The following is a 17,755-nucleotide window of genomic DNA, read 5'->3' as shown; positions in this document are numbered from 1 at the left end:
CTTTTTACGGATACAGACTAACACGGCTGCTACTCTGAAACTAGCATTGTGGGACACTGATTTTGCTTTAAGGGAGAAAGAGGGAGAGGCTATCTTTAGCTTTACATAGCTCTGGGGCAGGAATGAAGAGTAGATTGTTACTGATATTAATAATAATCTATTCTACCTGGATCCACTGTAAGGAAGAACCACATAAGGTAAGAGGATCAGTGATAGTCTCAGGTGGTGCAAAGGAACCAGATTCTGACTGAAATTTGCTATCTTAGAATACTATGGGGAGCTCTCACCTGGCAAACAGCTGGCAGACATGGTACCTGCAGTCACAGTGACTGGTTGCCTTATCTCTTTCCTGCATGGAGCAGAGCTCAGATAGGGGAGAGAATCCACTCCATCAAATGTTGTGAAATCTAAAAATAGATAAACCTTGTCCATAAATGTTTTCAAAACATATTTTGCCTAGGCTATACATTAGCCATCTGAAAATACATGCAGGCACTATACTCTAACCGATAAATAAAAATAAAGCAATGTCAACACTTTAATAACAAGATCCTGGATAATTATGATGATTTTGAAATTATGAATGTACATAATATTCTAAACCATATAGTTGCTTCGCTTGATATTTTAAACTACAGCTAGGCCACATCATATAATCCAGAGGAAAATCTTTAAATTTTAATTTTTACTGGACTGTTTCTCAGCATAAATACAGAAATTGCCCGGAGACATTATCTCTAGAAAAAATGGTAAAAACAACACGAGTGAAGCATTAATCTTGATTAATCTTACACAGATTGGTAATTAAAGATTGATGCAACTCCAGAGGAGTTTGCTGACCTACAAGACAGAAATAACAGATACAGGAGTGCAAATTCAATTTCTTCTTCCAGAAAAATCAAGTGATTTTGAACTCATCCAGTTTATGTAACAAAGAAACAAATAAAAATAATATGTAGCGGTTATCAATTTAGGGAAAGAAAAAGCATGCTGAAAATTCAAGGAACAACTATAATAGAAAGTAAGAACACCAGAATTTTGTCACAGTACCACAGTTACAATTTTTTGTGCAGTGTAGATAATAAGCACTGAGTGGTGGAAGGGACAGTTGCAGAAAAGAAACAAGTCTGAAGATTTGGACGCAGTCATCCTTTTTAAGGTCCATTTTCTGTATTAAATAATCCTGAATGACAGGATAAAACAAATAGAACACCCCCCCCCCCACAAATCCACCCACTGCTGCTCTCTGAATATGTCAGATACAACAAGAAAAAATGTTGCCAAACTAATTACTATTAACTTTTAATTTGTGGATTCCACTCTTCTGTTTCTAATAGATGTTTCTTCTTTATGCCTAGTTCAGTAAAGCCTAAAGCATGATCTTATACCTCATTGACTTATACAGGACGTAAGCACATGCTTAAAGTGCTTTTCTGAACAGGGATGTTTTCGTGAATGTGGGTCTTTGAGGGATGGTAAAACCCCAGTCAAATATGAAACTCCATGAAAATAAAAATAGGTGAATATTGTCTCAAAGGGTATCTGGTAGTAATGGGATAAAAAAGACCCACTATTTTAAAACAAACAAAAAAACCCATGCTGTTGAAACCTCTGTTCAAATTGAAGACATTCACTCCTTTCTTGAAAAATAAATTGTACTTTTCATTACAATAGCCATATTTCCTCCATATATACAACCCCCCAAAATATTTGCCAAACAGGAGCTCTGCTGGAGGAATCTCATGATATTCAAATTTCTTCTATCTTCTCTTTTTCACCTAAGACACAAGGGAACTTTCAAACTTTGGATGAAGAGTGAATCAGCTGAGCAGACTGTAGATAGATCATGCATGTCAAGTGTTTTATTTTGAATTGAAACCCTAATTAGGTTTTGGTTATAACAGGAAGGAAAATATCGTTTTCTCCTATTATTAACACAGCAAATAACTGCTTTGGTAATTAACGTTTCAACCAGTATGCTTCATTTTCCATTAATCTGTCAGTGCACCACTGAATATACTCATAAATCTACCCTTCCACTCACACACCATAATTTAGAACTCATTTCTCTACAGAGTTTAAATCCACCCTGTAACGATTTATGACTCAAGATCTGTATTATTGTAATTGATAGTGAACTTCAAATAAAATAGCAATACAAATCCATAGGACCTGATTCCTATTTACACAAAGGCAAATTTTCATCACATTGGCAGTGTAAATGAGGGGTTTAAAGTGAGCATAGCTCCTTGCACACTGCCAAAGTTGTGTAAAGGGGCCTTTGTGTACATGGGAATTCAGGCCATAGTGTTTGATCACGGAGATGCAATAACCTTAATCCAGACAACTGACTAGATCAATAAGAAAATGGAAATTGCATTCCATTAGCCCTCAGAAGTGTCAATAACAGAGTGGGATGTGAAGTCGAGTTTCAATTCTATTTTGGTTCTTAAACTGCGCTCATCACCACAGTATCTGAGAGTCTTCCAGTCATGCACTAAGAATCATGACTCACATCTGGCACGTCTTTGTTCTCTTATTCTCTTTCCTGGTGGAGGAATATCAGCAGTGGAGTGTTTTGTTTTGAAATGTATTTTATATATAGTTGCTAGATGTTTATGTTAGAAGGCAAGGTCAAAGAAATGAGCCTTGTACTTGGACCAGCAGTTTGTGATGGTCTTTAGTTCCTCAGTCTTAGGCTGGCTACCGAGAAAACTCTGTCTCCTGCACAGATCAGCTTTACCCTTATTGAAGAAAATTCCATTGTGCCAGAGGAGCAAAATTGTTAACTGCAATCTTCATCCTGGAGCTTTAGGCAATTTTTATGATACCATGGGTCCAGGCCATTGAGCTCCTTGTACCTACATGGTACCTACTAATATTTGATAATGGGCTCATCTAGCAGACAAAGGTATAACATGATCAATGGCTGGAAGTTGGAGAGACAAATTTAGATGGGAAGTAAAGAGTAACTTTTTAATAGTGAGAGTTATTAACTATTGGAACAATTTACCAAGGGTGATGGTAGATTCTTCATCACTGGCCATTTTTAAATTGAGATTGGAGGTTTTTCTACAAGATCTGCCTTAAGAATTATTTTGGGGAAGTTCTATGGGCTGTGTTACACAAGAGGTCAGACTAGATGATCTTCCTGGCCTTGAAATCTATGAATCAGGATCGAGACTATGAACTTGATTCAAAATTCTATGGAAAACCAGTATAGGGAGCTGAGGACAGGTTTGAGATGTTTGCATCAGGCATTGTTGCTGAAGAGACATGCTGCAGTGTTCTGTAGCAATTGGTGTTTTGTAAGTGCTGAAGGCTTCATGTCCAAGTATATTGCATTGGTATAGTCCTGCAAAGAGGAGACGAAGGCATGAATAACTGAGGCCAGGTCATTGTTCTTCAGGATGGGATGGCATTTGCTAACCTATCAGATATTATAGAAAACATTACTCACGGATGGTGCTATGTGAGAGTTTAGCATCAGTGAGGAATCCAGGAGTACGCCAAAGTTATGGACTGAATTGACTAATTATGGGTGTGTCCTGTCAATCAAAGGATACTGCCTGTGCCAGCTAATGCTAGCTTTGTCTTTGGTGCCTCATTTATTGTCCCATATTTCGTTTGACTATTACACTCCAAATTTCAAGGGGCACGAAGATACCCCTAGTACAATTCAGCAAGATTACCCAACATACAAACATTATATTAATATCATGCACATTACTAATGTGCTGTATATGTATGCATATAGCTTATATGCATTGGCTGACATCAGCAAGGTGGCTGGTGATAGATCTAGACAGCATTTGGTGCTCAGCTCTGAGGCAGGTTGTAGACACTCAGGCCTGATGAAACTGTTTAGCATCCTAACATACATAAACGTATAGCAAAATCTAATAACTTCATATACAATGAGGATACATACATTTCAACAGGACAATAATGTTCAACAGATTTTTCTAATGATACTTCACAGGGCATATTTTGTACAAAATATATCATGACCGCATACAAGTGGTGAATATGTGGGCACAGGGTATTATTCTGAGGTAGGGTGTGTCACAACCACTATGTGAATGGCTTCTAAGTCTGCTTGTGAATCAAGCCCCAAAAATCTAAATGTTTCATTTTTGAAATGTCAAAACAAAAGATTTTGACATTTGAAAAAAAGAATCTTTCTTCAAGTGAAACAATTTGCCAAAATAGACATGAATTTGTGAAATATTGTGGTTGACCCAAATCTGTATTTTTCAGCAAGAAATGATATGGCCAAAAAATTTCACTCAGCTTTTGATACTCCCAGCCCCTGCACCTGGGGCTTCGCTCCTGGCCTCCGCACACAGGGTTCCGACTGCCAACCCCAGCTCCCGGCCCACCCGGGGCTCTGCTCCTGGCCCAGCTCTGCACCCGGGCTCCGCTCCTGGCCCCTGCCCCCACACCCGCTGTCCCGGCCCTGCGCCCGCAGCCCCGGCCCCTGGTCCCAACCCCGCTCCTGGGGCTCCGCTCCTAGCCCCAACTTCTGGCCCTGGCTGTCGGATCCATGCCTGGGACTCCGCTCCTAGGCCTGGCTCTGGCTGCCGGCCCCAGCCCGCCCCCAGCTGTGGCCCCAGCCTCAGCCCCTTTCCCCTTGTCCTTGTCCTTGCCCCCCCTCCCAGAGCCACAGCAAGATAAAAAGTTAGGGGACCACTGCTTTACAGTTTCCTTACCTGGCTTTCCGCACCCCCACTAAAAAGTGTTACAGCATCACTGTATGAATCATATGGGGGCAGGTATGTAGCTTAGCTATGAGAGCAGACTGGGCTGCTGGAGGATACTTATGGATGAACTGAGTCATTTTCTGAACATCTTCTAAGCCAGAACTGTGAAAGGTTTGCCTGCCTTTTAGTCTCTGTACATTTACTGCATTATGATCATACCTTTTCATCTTCATTAAGTCTAGTATTCCGGATTTTAAATCGTTAAGGCAGAAAGTGCTGTGTAATTACAGTACTCAATTAATCCTGTTAATATCCTATTTATGAAAATGCAAGACTGTAACAGGCTTTGTCTTTAGGCACCTGAATAATATTTAATTAATATAATTTTAATAATGTAATATTTAATTAACTTTAACCTTCTATGTATGTTCTTCAAAACTGATCTTTTATACCAGCCCATTGTGTTCTCACTGATGCACTAAATGTGCCCTTCACAATCTTTGAAGAATTTGATTTAAGATTATATAAAAGCGCTGAAATTCCCAGTAATCTTATTGAACAACAAGTCATGACTGACACACTATTTATGTTGCTAATATCTGGAAGAGAGAGCATGATGCCAAGGTTAAATACTGAGGCACAGAGTTGTGGGGGAGATCTTTACTGACTTGGCTTTTTAAATGTAAAAATACCTTTAATCTTGGCAGAATATACAGTATAGCTCTTCAGAGAATCATAGAAATGTAGGACTGGAAGGGACCTCGAGAGGTAATCTAGTCCAGTCCCCTGCACTCATGAGAGGACTAAGTATTATCTAGACCATCCCTGACAGCTGTTTAACCTGCTTTTAAAGATCTCCAATGATGGAGATTCCACAACCTCTTTGGGCAATTTATTCCAGTGCTTAACTACCCCTGACAGTTAGGAATGTCCAACCAAAACCACCCTTGCTTCAATTTAAGCCCATTGCTTTTTGTCCTATCCTCAGAGGCTAAAGAGCACATTGTTTCTCACTCCTCCTTAAACAACCTTTGATGTACTTGAAAATTATTATGTCCCCTCTCAGTTTTCTCTTCTCCAGACTAAACAAACCCATTTTTTTCAATCTTCCCTCATAGGTCATGTTTTCTAGACCTTTAATAATTTTTGTTACTCTTCTCTGGACTTTCTCCAATTTGTCCACATCTTTCCTGAAATGTAGAACCCAGAACTGGGCACAATACTCCAGCTGAGGCCTAATCAGCGTGGAGTAGAGCAGAAGAATTACTTCTTGTGTCTTGTTTACAACACTCCTGCTAATACATCCCAGAATGATGTTTGCTTTTTTTGGAACAGTTTTACACTGTTGACTTATATTTAGGTTATGATCCACTATGACCCCCAGATCCCTTTCTGCAGTACGCCTTCCTAGGCAGTCATTTCCCATTTTGTATGTGTGCAACTGATTGTTCCTTCCTACCTGGAGTACTTTGCATTTGCCCATATTGAATTTCATTCTATTTACTTCTGACCCTTTCTCCAGTTTCTCCAGATCATTTTGAATGTTAATCCTGTCCTCCAAAGCACTTTCAAACCCCTCCTCGCCTCCCAAGTTTGGTATTGTCTGCAAACTTTATAAGTGTACTCTCTATGCCATTATCTAAATCGTGGATGAAAGTATTGAACAGAACTGAACCCTGCAGGACCCCACTCAATGTGTCCTTCTGGCTTGACTTTGAATCACTGATAACTCCTCCCTGGGGATGGTTTTCCAACTAGTTATGCACCCACCTCATAGTAGCTCCATTTAGGTTGTATTTCTCTACTTTGTTTATACTGATTGTTTATGCCTGGTTATTGCAAAATGGCATCAGATGTGCATTTGTTTTACAGCATTTTTTGTTCACATTTTCCTTTACTCCCTCTAGCTCTCTTAAACTGCTAATGTAACAGTACCCTTCCTCCTGTAAACTTTTATCTACAGCAACATCATCTTCAGTGGGACCGCTCAGGTACATAGAGTCAAGCACATGTATAAGCATTTACAGAACCTGGGCCTATCTATATAAATTAAAAATAATAAAGTATATGATCATTTTTAAAAGTTTGGAGATGGTTTGGGGATGGGGTGTCAATCCTGTAAGTCATTGGGAACTATGCGCTCTCAACACCTTGCAGAATCAAGTTCTTAGTCTCTGAAAAACAATGTTTTATATTGAAAATCAATGGGCCAAATCTAGCCCTAATATGAGCGAGTGCAAGAAAACTGACTTTAGTTCAGGTCCATTTCTATTTGTAGCTAAAATAAAAACACACTAAAATATAAAACAGATATTGTAATCAGCTGAAGGGTGGTGGTGGTGGTGGGAATCCTGCCTCCAGTGAACAGCCCAAATAAACAGGCTGAGTCTAAACACATCCACAGGGATCAAAGAGAGAGGATTTCTCCCCCAGTCTGCTCAAGGCTACCAATGTAGCATGCCCTGCAGTTGCTTGGCTCCCCCTACATGGGGGATTAGACTGCGATTCAAGGATCTTCAAAAGTTCTGCGTGCCTCCCATTCCATCATCTTCTCTCCCTCTTGAGCTTTGTATTCTGCTAGTTGTTTTTACTTTCTACTCTAAGTACCCCTATGCATACAATATTTTCCTGATCTTGCATGCCACGTAAACTCTTTTGTCCTTCATCAAATCCCTTGTTGCCTGCCCAAGGGCATTATGATTTTGGTTAGGGACAAGTAGTGAAAAGTCCAGGGTCTATTTTGTCACATCACAGAGAAACACATTTCTGTCAATTGATTTAATTTGATGATTTAACTGGGAATTGGTCCTGCTTTGAGCAGGGGGTTGGACTAGATGACCTTCAGGGGTCCCTTCCAACCCTGATATTCTATGATTCTATGATTCTATGAATTAAGTGTTCCTTTTTAATTTGGCTATACTTGTGCAGACAAACTGTGCTATGCTCAAGCCAGAGAAGAAAAACACCTGCCCAAGACAGATTAATAAAATGGGTCTATGGTCAGCCTAAGATAGGTTTATTTCAGGAGTTAGATAATTACTTCTAAGATCTTAAAGGTCCTAATCTTTGTATCTTAAAATCTAAATGGACAGACTGTTCTGAATGAGTAAAAAGAGGGTGTGATAAGAGTGCAGATTTAGGGAAAAAATCTACTAGTAATGAAAATCTGAAAGTCATGTATGCTACATGTAATCACATCATGAATTCATCATTAAATAAAATAGCAATTAATGGTCTGTAGGGGTATATCTATCGATAACTCATCACACTGCCTGACATGTTCTTATTACTGTTTTTTAAGTTATCTGACTGGTAGCTGTCTACTGGTGCTTTCCAAGATCTCTTAGAAAGAATGGGAGTTAACTGTCAACTGCCACATCAGCACATGTCTGTCAGTTCTAGTTGTGTAGTACCAGCTGTGATGGGGCACTCTCAGTAGCACCCTGATCACTGACATTGCTGAGGGCAATTATACACAATTAAACACTTTCTGTTGGAGGAATGTGAGCACCTGGCTGACAATCACTGCGCTAACAAGGTCATTGGGAGAATATAAGGAGAGGAAACAGGAAGCAAGGGATAGCTCAGAGGATGAGCCTGGGCTGGGAAGTGAGGGCTGCAGGGAAGCCTACCTTTGCTGTAAGCCTGCATTGCACTACGTAAGAGGGGAATAAATATACACCTTGATGAAAGATAAACAGCCCGGTGTGTGTTTATGACTGTGAAACCATCTAAACTGGACAGGCAGTGAGGTTCATTGGGTAGTGACAGAGGAGCCCTCCAAGACATGCTAAGAACACTTGAAGCCTATGATCCTTTCAAAAAAAATAAAATAAAATAAAATAAAATAAAAAAGCCTATGATCCTAAATTAAGAATAGACCTGCACTTGGAGGAGAGAACTGCCAGGTAAACCTAGCTGTTTTGAGGAAGCAGCGCTGGTGGTTCTGCTGATGCCAGAAATGTGTTGCATTGAATACAGGAATAATTAAGTATCTCATCAAAATAATTTTAAGCAGCAAACCATCTGTAGCAAACATGATTATCTAAGATATTTGTTACACACACTTCATCTGGCAGCAGCTTCAGAGCTAGATGTCATTTGTCATCACCTGCATGTCTGTGTGTTCTTACTGCAAATTGCTATTACTAGGAGAAGCAGTCTAGTCTTCCTTGCATGTACCATTTTCAAGACTCTTTGCCTTTAAATATTTAAAGTTCTGGATAGAAAAGAGAGATTCCCTCTTGGTCCATTTTGCAACTCTTCAATATCTTAAATCACAATTAAGGGATTCATATATTCTTTCATTCTTTAGTTTGGCCCATATGTATTACATATTAGACTCCTCAGTGAACGTATGATTTCATACGTGAATATGAAATATTAATTGATACCTTTAATATATTAAATGTTGCACATGTGTAACATTTAAAGCTATGTCCTACTATGTATATGAACCATAGTATTTTTCCATATAAAATATTCATGATTCATGATCATAAGAAAATGAATTAATCCAAATATTGGTTGTTATAGCCTATGCTAAAGTCTGCTGAAATCCAGTCTCAATGCAATATCATGCCTACATAATTTGAATATCTGAAAGGCAGAATAATGTATGCACTTGACAAGTCATGCAAGAACCCAACATCATGGTGTGCAAAGAATCAGAATAACCTCTCCAACATGACTACTGTACATCATATTTAAATTCTTTTCCTTGCACACTAATTAAAGAAATAATGGTAAACTTTGTTTAGAGATCAATAGACAACTTTGCTCTATTTTCCAAACCTGAAGTTGACTAAAATGGACAAGATGATTGTAAAATAATCTATTCAAAAATCCCTCAGTGGAAGGCATCCTAACGAACAAAGTGTTTCAGACTCCAGAGACATTGAAAAGATTACCATGAGCTCCTTCGTGCATTACTGATATGCTTGCATGCATTTGGGTCAGTGAAAGCAAGTCATGTCACTCTGTGGAAGTCATGCTAGCATAAACAAAATTGATTGAATTTAGCTGATTCATCCCTTCATCCTTTTTTACTTCTACAGCAGATACAACTTAGCACAGACATTTCATTTTTGAACAGTGTGCCTTTTTACTTTGGGTTTTCATAAATCAATACTTTGAGCTTCATGCTGAGTTAATATTTTTATGTAAGTTTCCACATAGCATGTAAATTCACTAGAGAGGTTTGAAAGAACTTGCGCTTTATCAAGCATCCTTCCTGAAAATAAGTGATGGTGTCCAACTGATGCTCTTGGGATCTGATCCAATGGCCACTGAAGTCAATGGAAGGACACCCATTGATTTCAGTGGGCTTTGCATCAGGCCCTTCGTGAATCCCCTCATAGGGCTCTTTATAATGTACCAGAGTTTCATTTGAAATCTTGGACTGAAATTAAAATGGAATTAATGTAAGTGGAACACTTGTACACTACCCACAAACTGAGTAGATTTGCTGCTCACAAACCAGGAAGAATTAGTAGGGGAAGCAAAAGTGGATGGGAACCTGGGAGGCAGTGACCATGAGATGGTCGAGTTCAGGATCCTGACACAAGGAAGAAAGGAAAGCGGCAGAATACGGACCCTGGACTTCAGAAAAGCAGACTTTGACAACTTCAGGGAACTGATGGGCAGGATGCCGTGGGAGAATAACATGAGAGGGAAAGGAGTCCAGGAGAGCTGACTGTATTTTAAAGAATCCTTATTGAGGTTATAGGGACAAACCATCCCCATGTGTAGAAAGAATAGTAAATATGGCAGGCAACCAGCTTGGCTTAACAGTAAAATCCTTGCTGATCTTAAACACAAAAAAGAAGCTTACAAGAAGTGGAAGATTGGACAAATGACCAGGGAAGAGTATAAAAATATTGCTCAGGCATGCAGGAGTGAAATCAGGAAGGCCAAATCACACCTGGAGTTGCAGCTAGCAAGAGATGTTAAGAGTAACAACAAGGGTTTCTTCAGGTATGTTAGCAAGAAGAAGAAAGTCAAGGATAGTGTGGGCCCCTTACTGAATGAGGGAGGCAACCTAGTGACAGAGGATGTGGAAAAAGCTAATGTACTCAATGCTTTTTTTGCCTCTGTCTTCACAAAGAAGGTCAGCTCCCAGACTACTGCACTGGGCAGCACAGCATGGGGAGGAGGTGAACAGCCCTCTGTGGAGAAAAAGAAGTGGTTCGGGACTATTTCGAAAAGCTGGACGTGCACAAGTCCATGGGGCCAGATGCATTGCATCCAAGAGTGCTAAAGGAGTTGGCGGGTGTGATTGCAGAGCCATTGGCCATTATCTTTGAAAACTCATGGCGATTGGGGGAAGTCCCGGACGACTGTAAAAAGGCTAATGTAGTGCCCATCTTTAAAAAAGGGAAGAAGGAGGATCCTGGGAACTACAGGCCAGTCAGCCTCACTTCAGTCCCTGGAAAAATCATGGAGCAGGTCCTCAAGGAATCAATTCTGAAGCACTTAGAGGAGAGGAAAGTGATCAGGAACAGTCAGCATGGATTCACCAAGGGCAAGTCATGCCTGAATAATCTAATTGTCTTCTATGATGAGATTACTGGTTCTGTGGATGAAGGGAAAGCAGTGGACGTGTTGTTCCTTGACTTTAGCAAAGCTTTTGACACGGTCTCCCACGGTGTTCTTGCCAGCAAGTTAAAGAAGTATGGGCTGGGTGAATGGACTATAAGGTGGATAGAAAGATGGCTAGATTGTCGGGCTCAACGGGTAGTGATCAATGGCTCCATGTCTAGTTGGCAGCCAGTATCAAGTGGAGTGCCCCAAGGGTCGGTCCTGGGGCCGGTTTTGTTCAATATCTTCATTAATGATCTGGAGGATGGTGTGGATTGCACCCTCAGCAAGTTTGCAGATGACACTAAACTGGGAGGAGAGGTAGATACGCTGGAGGATAGGGATAGGATACAGAGGGACCTAGACAAATTGGAGGATTGGGCCAAAAGAAATATGGTGAGGTTCAACAAGGACAAGTGCAGAGTCCTGCACTTAGGACGGAAGAATCCCATGCACCGCTACAGACTAGGGACTGAATGGTTAGGCAGCAGTTCTGCAGAAAAGGACCTAGGGGTGACAGTGAATGAGAAGCTGGATATGAGTCAACAGTGTGCCCTTGTTTCCAAGAAGGCCAATGGCATTTTGGGATGTATAAGTAGGGGCATTGCCAGCAGATCGAGGGACATGATCGTTCCTCTCTATTCGACATTGGTGAGGCCTCATCTGGAGTACTGTGTCCAGTTTTGGGCCCCACACTACAAGAAGGATGTGGAAAAATTGGAAAGCGTCCAGCAGAGGGCAACAAAAATGATTAGGGGTCTGGAACACATGACTTATGAGGAGAGGCTGAGGGAGCTGGGATTGTTTAGTCTGCGGAAGAGAAGAATGAGGGTGGATTTGATAGCTGCTTTCAACTACCTGAAAGGGGGTTCGAAAGAGGATGGATCTAGACTGTTCTCAGTGGTAGTAGATGACAGAACGAGAAGTAATGGTCTCAAGTTGCAGTGGGGGAGGTTTAGGTTGGATATTAGGAAGAGCTTTTTCACTAGGAGGGTGGTGAAACACTGGAATGCATTACCTAGGGAGGTGGTGGAATCTCCTTCCTTAGAAGTTTTTAAGGTCAGGCTTGACAAAGCTCTGGCTGGGATGCTTTAGTTTGGGATTGGTCCTGCTTTGAGCAGGGGTTTGGACTGGATGACCTCCTGAGGTCCCTTCCAACCCTGATATTCTAGGATTCTCTGATTCATTCTACAGAGGATCAGTTAAAATGTTTTCTTTTATCACAGAGTCCTAGAAACTAGACTTCAAAGTCACCTTTTAGTCCCTCCTACTACTACATCAGGACAGGATTATTTCCTAAAGTATACTTTCCAGTGTGTTTCCCCATCCAATTATAAATTACTGTCTCCATTGCTCCATCTTTTCTCATACTCAGCAATATTAATTAAACCAAAAAGACCAGGTTAATAGTTTATGAAAATGACGCTGATTACATTGGAATAATCACCCAAATGTCAGGGATTAAGAATAAAGTGTTTTTCTAAATTAAATTACATTTCATTCTGTTATTTAGAAAAGTCTTCTGAATATTCACAATGAAATGTATAAATTGGCTTGCAGAATTCAAATACACATTTATTGATATGTAAATAAGGCACCTGAACACAAGAAGTTTTCATAAAAGTAAAAAGAAAAGGAGTACTTGTGGCACCTTAGAGACTAACCAATTTATTTGAGCATAAGCTTTCGTGAGCTACAGCTCACTTCATCGGATGCATACTGTGGAAACTGCAGAAGACATTATATACACAGAGACCATGAAACAATACCTCCTCCCACCCCACTCTTCTGCTGGAAATAGCTTATCTAAAGTGATCACTCTCCTTACAATGTATATGATAATCAAGTTGGGCCATTTCCAGCACAAATCCAGGTTTTCTCACCCTCCGCCCCACCCCCACACAAACTCACTCTCCTGCTGGTAATAGCCCATCCAAAGTGACCACTCTCTTTACAATGTGCATGATAATCAAGGTGGGCCATTTCCAGCACAAATCCAAGTTTAACCAGAACATCGGGGGGGAAGGTAGGAAAAAACAAGGGGAAACAGGCTACCTTGCATAATGACTTAGCCACTCCCAGTCTCTATTTAAGCCTAAATTAATAGTATCCAATTTGCAAATGAATTCCAATTCAGCAGTTTCTCGCTGGAGTCTGGATTTGAAGTTTTTTTGTTCTAAGATAGCGACCTTCATGTCTGTAATTGCGTGACTAGAGAGATTGAAGTGTTCTCCGACAGGTTTATGAATGTTATAATTCTTGACATCTGATTTGTGTCCATTTATTCTTTTACATAGAGACTGTCCAGTTTGACCAATGTACATGGCAGAGGGGCATTATTGGCACATGATGGCATATATCACATTGGTGGATGTGCAGGTGAACGAGCCTCTGATAGTGTGGCTGATGTTATTAGGCCCTGTGATGGTGTCCCCTGAATAGATATGTGGGCACAGTTGGCAACGGGCTTTGTTGCAAGGATAGGTTCCTGGGTTAGTGGTTCTGTTGTGTGGTATGTGGTTGTTGGTGAGTATTTGCTTCAGGTTGGGGGGCTGTCTGTAGGCAAGGACTGGCCTGTCTCCCAAGATTTGTGAGAGTGTTGGGTCATCCTTCAGGATAGGTTGTAGATCCTTAATAATGCGTTCGAGGGGTTTTAGTTGGGGGCTGAAGGTGACGGCTAGTGGCGTTCTGTTATTTTCTTTGTTAGGCCTGTCCTGTAATAGGTGACTTCTGGGAACTCTTCTGGCTCTTTCAATCTGTTTCTTCACTTCTGCAGGTGGGTATTGTAGTTGTAAGAATGCTTGATAGAGATCTTGTAGGTGTTTGTCTCTGTCTGAGGGGTTGGAGCAAATGCGGTTGTATCGCAGAGCTTGGCTGTAGACGATGGATCATGTGGTGTGGTCAGGGTGAAAGCTGGAGGCATGTAGGTAGGAATAGTGGTCAGTAGGTTTCCGGTATAGGGTGGTGTTTATGTGACCATTGTTTATTAGCATTGTAGTGTCCAGGAAGTGGATCTCTTGTGTGGACTGGACCAGGCTGAGGTTGATGGTGGGATGGAAATTGTTGAAATCATGGTGGAATTCCTCAAGGGCTTCTTTTCCATGGGTCCAGATGATGAAGATGTCATCAATATAGCGCAAGTAGAGCAGGGGCTTTAGGGGACGAGAGCTGAGGAAGCGTTGTTCTAAGTCAGCCATAAAAATGTTGGCATACTGTGGGGCCATGCGGGTACCCATAGCAGTGCTGGTGATCTGAAGGTATACGTTGTCCCCAAATGTAAAATGGTTATGGGTAAGGACAAAGTCCCAAAGTTCAGCCACCAGGTTAGCCGTGACATTATCGGGGATAGTGTTCTTGACGGCTTGTAGTCCATCTTTGTGTGGAATGTTGGTGTAGAGGGCTTCTACATCCATAGTGGCCAGGATGGTGTTATCAGGAAGATCACTGATGGATTGAAGTTTCCTCAGGAAGTCAGTGGTGTCTCGAAGGTAGCTGGGAGTGCTGGTAGCGTAGGGCCTGAGGAGGGAGTCTACATAGCCAGATAATCCTGCTGTCAGGGTGCCAATGCCTGAGATGATGGGGTGCCCAGGATTTCCAGGTTTATGGATCTTAGGTAGTAGATAGAATATCCCAGGTCGGGGTTCCAGGGGTGTGTCTTTGCGGATTTGATCTTGTGCTTTTTCAGGAAGTTTCTTGAGCAAATGCTGTAGTTGCTTTTGGTAACTCTCAGTGGGATCATAGGGTAATGGCTTGTAGAAAGTGGTGTTGGAGAGCTGCCGAGCAGCCTCTTGTTCATATTCCGACCTATTCATGATGACGACAGCACCTCCTTTGTCAGCCTTTTTGATTATGATGTCAGAGTTGTTTCTGAGGCTGTGGATGGCATTGTGTTCTGCACGGCTGAGGTTATGGGGCAAGTGATGCTGCTTTTCCACAATTTCAGCCCATGCACGTCGGCGGAACCACTCTATGTACAAGTCCAGCCTGTTGTTTCGACCTTCAGGAGGAGTCCACCTAGAATCTTTCTTTTTGTAATGTTGGTAGGGAGGCCTCTGTGGATTAGTATGTTGTTCAGAGATATTTTGAATATTGAATATCAATATTCCTTGAGTCAGAGACGTCGAAAATAGGATTCTAGGTCAATACAGAACTGTATTTTTTTTCTTTTGTGGAGAAGAAAAGTGTGCATTGTAAATGGCTCTCAAAGAAACTGCGGAATCACCTGATCAACAACCTGTACAGCAAACAGGGAAAGATTAAGAATGAGCTCTCAGAACTGGATACTCTCATAAAAAAACAACCCTCCACACAAACTTCCTCGTGGCTGGAATTTACTAAAACTAGACAAGCCATTTACAACGCACATTTTGCTTCTCTACAAAAGAAAAAGGACACTAAACTTTCTAAACTACTACATGCTACAAGGGGCCACAGCAATGGTTCCCTCAACCCACCCAGCAATATTGTTAACCTATCCAACTATACTCTCAGCCCAGCAGAAGAAGCTATCCTATCTCGGGGCCTCTCCTGCCCCTCCACCCCCACGAACATGATACAGTTCTGTGGTGACCTAGAATCCTATTTTCGACGTCTCCGACTCAAGGAATATTTCCAAAATACCTCTGAACAATATACTAATCCACAGTGGCCTTCCTACTAACATTACAAAAAGAAGGATTCTAGGTGGACTCCTCCTGAAGGTCGAAACAACAGGCTGGACTTGTACATAGAGTACTCCTTTTCTTTTTGCGAATACAGACTAACACAGCTGTTACTCTGAAGCCTTCATAAAAGTATTCTTTCTAAATTCAAATTCATTTACCGTGCTCCATAGGTCAGTGATTGAAACAGCTTGAATTTTCACCTGTAATCCATTTGCCTTGTTTCATTTTGGATCTTTTTGAAGTAAATTCAAGTGCTCTGTAGAAATTCATATTGAAAGAAACAAATTTGTGATTGCTGTAATCAAAGCTGTTTCTCAAGCAGCAGCAGTTTTGTCTATGCATAAATGATAAAATAGCGAGAGATAGCACTACTTTGATTCATGAGTGGCACGCTGGTGATCGTTTGAATATAGAACTAGTTACACATCTTTTATGCTGGGACTCAGTTACATGCAGCCATCTATAACAAAGCTGTGGGGCTTGATTGATGCTATGGAATGTTGATTTTTCTTGTTCAGCACGGGCAAAGAAAAATATTAAATCCAACAAGATGTCAGTGACTGATAGTAGGACTCAGTCTGGAAAAAATACATCAACTAATCACTAGATATTGGAGAAGGGAGGAATAGGTTAACTGGGTAAGGGTGCAAATGGGTGTAGCTGTATACACTGGAAGAGAGGTTAGCCCAGTAGCTTGAGAGAAAACAAAGCCAGCATTTCAGAGAGGCTCTGTACTAGGGCCTGATCCAACTCCCATTAAAATCAGTGGAAAGACTCCCCTGTAGTTCAATTACACTTGGATTGGGCCTTAAATAAGGAAAAGTGCGTGTAAAATAACCCAGCACCTCATGGTCAGCCCTAGTTAAAGGGATTATCATCATGAAAGAGAACAGCTAGAATCAAAGTCAGGATCATTAAAGTCTCCAAGTTCCCGGCGTAGCTAATGTATTGTCAGTGTTATGATAAGTGTTTTCTATGTAACAACCACCAGTTTTAAAGCCACCCAGTTTTACAATTAAATTCCCATATCTGCGTACTTGTCTTGGTCTGTGTATGTGTTCCTTTGTGAACTTTGGCTCACAAAATCACCGTTTGGATACACTGGAACCATACTGTACTTTCCCCTCTTATATTTACACTGCACCATTGCTCACCAGTTGGCTTATGGGCCTGAACCATTTACAATAAATTAAATTTAAAAGTCAGAGTTTTCACGCTTCACCAGTTATGATTCTGCAGGCAGCAGCTTACTATGTCAGGGTGAAATTCACCCCCTTGTGAGGACAAGGCCTATACCACTCTTAGCCCTATGTTGAGGTTTTAAGGGAATCTTAACTTGTGCCTCACCTTTGTGTTGACTGTCTGCACAGAGAGGGATTTCACCTTTATTGCATATAGGATGTATTAATAACTAGATTATTTTAAGGTGCATACTTGCTTTCCAAACGCTTATTATCTATCCAATATTTTAGTAATATTCATGGCAGTTTAGTATTTAAAACACTGTTTTAAGTGGCCTGCCATTGACCTTATATTATATCTTGTTCTGAGTCTGCCTGGCCCCCCTGTATCAGACAAATAAAATAGAGCAATATTTGCATGTTAACAGCAGGGACTCAAACAGAACTGATTGAGCGTTTCATTAAATCTGAACACCAGGAGATGAATTTGCTGTTGAGAAATGACCTGAGGCTGACCCCCAAAAGTAAGAAACCCCTAACAAGATCAGGGAATTGAGATACCTTCTGGCTCACTAGTAAACCAACCTAATCTAAAATCTCTTCATGTGGTGTATTGCAGCATTTACTA

General features: G+C 40.9%; 1 long non-coding RNA gene across 1 annotated transcript in view; it reads right to left on the bottom strand.

Annotated features, from left to right (window-relative positions):
* LOC125634589 (uncharacterized) overlaps positions 1-17,755 on the bottom strand; it is a 144,970-nt gene that overhangs the window by 111,126 nt on the left and 16,089 nt on the right. The window contains exon 4 of the long non-coding RNA XR_007355967.2: positions 288-407. This is a non-coding gene — a long non-coding RNA (uncharacterized LOC125634589). The remainder of the gene's footprint in view (positions 1-287; positions 408-17,755) is intronic.

The sequence above is a fragment of the Caretta caretta genome, chromosome 3 (assembly GCF_965140235.1).
Source record: "Caretta caretta isolate rCarCar2 chromosome 3, rCarCar1.hap1, whole genome shotgun sequence".
Classification (NCBI taxonomy): Eukaryota; Metazoa; Chordata; order Testudines; family Cheloniidae; genus Caretta; species Caretta caretta.
This window is presented reverse-complemented; position numbering and strand designations above follow the sequence as displayed.